The following is a 2500-nucleotide window of genomic DNA, read 5'->3' as shown; positions in this document are numbered from 1 at the left end:
AAAAAAGAAAAAAAAAAATGAAGTTCCTGCCGGAAACAAGTAGCAGTGCATCTGTAGTTAGCTGTAGCTTTCATCCAGCCCTTCACTAAAAACAAGGTCACCCAAAAGCTAAATAAATCCCTTAATGGTGCTTCAACTCTCTGTCCGATGCCCTAATTTTTTCCTTATCAATATTTGTATCTCCGACGATGTTAATCATCTTGGGATAGATGATGATGATGATGATGTTTATTATTATTTGTGGTGGGGAAGCTCACCATCCACTCACTCGATGTAGTGCTGCTCTCGAGCGTCTGCCCTTTCCTCTCCTCCATCTTTCTTTCCTTCCATCCTCTTCTGTCTTTCCTTCATTCTTTCCTCATCCTTCTGCCTACGGGTGACTTTACTCTCCCTCTTCTTTCTTTCCTTCATTCCTCCTCTTTGGTCTGGCTGTAGGTGACTCTACACTGAGTGACAAGCCAAATGGTTTCCTGTACGCCAGGAAACCATTTACTACGCTGGGTGGTAACCATATAACCAAATTTTGGCGCCTGGTGGTTTAGTGGGTAATTATTGCGCTCCAGTCGGATTGAGCCGGTGAAGGTTTATATCCAAGGGATGGTTGGGGTTGATTGCTCATGTAATGCCACTCAGGGATGAGTGAGGCTGGTCACTCTCATCTTAAATGTCAGGACTAACTGCCTAGCCCCGGGCTCCTACGCTCCTCATGGGGCAACGTAGGATTGGATGATGGATGGATTATTATTATTATTATTATTATTATTACGGTATTATTATTATTATTATTATTATTATTATTATTATTATTATTATTATTACGGTATTACTATTATTATTATTATTATTATTATTATTATTATTACGGTATTATTATTATTATTATTATTATTATTATTATTATTATTATCTTTTTCTTGGGGGAGGGAGGGGGGATGAAGGGGTTATACACAGCTTCCCTAGTCCCTTCCCTGCAAGACCTCCCTCCTGGCCCGAAGAAAATTATATATCAGGGGATGGCAAAAATTAGGTGGAAAATACGCAATCAGGCTATCTGTCTATCTATTGCCAGACGCCTTAATCCCATAAGGGGTGGCCACAAACAAATCGCCTCCACGTCGCCGTCCCCCGCCATTTCACAGTCATGCTCCCAGCTCACTTCCCCCCTCCCTCACCAGGCCGAAAGGGTTAATATATACAATAGGTCGCTGGATGAAAGTAATTAACATGCCGTAATTAGAGGGTCAGCGATGCCCAGGTGACCCGCAGTTGACCCCAGACTGCCACAACAACAACATCAATAACAACAACGATGACACTACTACTTCTCTTACTACTACTACTACTACTACTACTACTACTACTACTACTATAATATTTTCCATGGCTCTTAAACTGTAGCGGAACAAGGCAATTATCGTTGACTCCCTCCCCCTCAAGAGATTGCTGGGTTTAGTTGCCGGGATATGTCAATGATGGAGACTATTTGGCGTGGGTGGGGAAACAGGTGATGATGATGATGATGATGATGATGATGACGATGGTGGTGGTGGAGGAAATGATGATGATGATGATGATGATAACGATGGTGAAAGTGATGATGAGGATGATGGTGGTTGTGGTGGTGGTGAAGGTCATGATTATGATGATGGTGGTGGTGGAGGAAATGATGATGATGATGATGATGATAACGATGGTGAAAGTGATGATGATGATGATGGTGGTAGTTAAGCTCATGATGATGATGATGGTGGTGGTTAAGGTCATGATGATGATGATGGTGGTGGTTAAGGTCATGATGATGATGGTGGTGGTTAAGGTCATGATGATGATGGTGGTGGTTAAGGTCATGATGATGATGGTGGTGGTTAAGGTCATGATGATGATGGTGGTGGTTAAGGTCATGATGATGATGGTGGTGGTTAAGGTCATGATGATGATGGTGGTGGTTAAGGTCATGATGATGATGGTGGTGGTTAAGGTCATGATGATGATGGTGGTGGTTAAGGTCATGATGATGGTGGTGGTGATTAAGGTCATGATGATGGTGGTGGTGGTTAAGGTCATGATGATGGTGGTGGTGGTTAAGGTCATGATGATGATGGTGGTGGTTAAGGTCATGATGATGATGGTGGTGGTTAAGGTCATGATGATGATGGTGGTGGTTAAGGTCATGATGATGATGGTGGTGGTGAAGGTCATGATGATGATGGTGGTGGTTAAAGTCATGATGATGATGGTGGTGGTTAAGGTCATGATGATGATGGTGGTGGTTAAGGTCATGATGATGATGGTGGTGGTTAAGGTCATGATGATGATGGTGGTGGTTAAGCTCATGATGATGATGGTGGTGGTTAAGCTCATGATGATGATGGTGGTGGTTAAGGTCATGATGATGATGGTGGTGGTTAAGGTCATGATGATGATGGTGGTAGTTAAGGTCATGATGATGATGATGGTGGTGGTTAAGCTCATGATGATGATGATGGTGGTGGTTAAGCTC

Source organism: Coenobita brevimanus, chromosome 12 (genome assembly GCF_032717465.1).
Source record: "Coenobita brevimanus isolate Jiangsu-jjx chromosome 12, ASM3271746v2, whole genome shotgun sequence".
In the NCBI taxonomy this organism is placed as follows: Eukaryota; Metazoa; Arthropoda; class Malacostraca; order Decapoda; family Coenobitidae; genus Coenobita; species Coenobita brevimanus.
The sequence above is the reverse complement of the archived record's forward strand: the minus strand, read 5'-3'. Positions refer to the sequence as shown.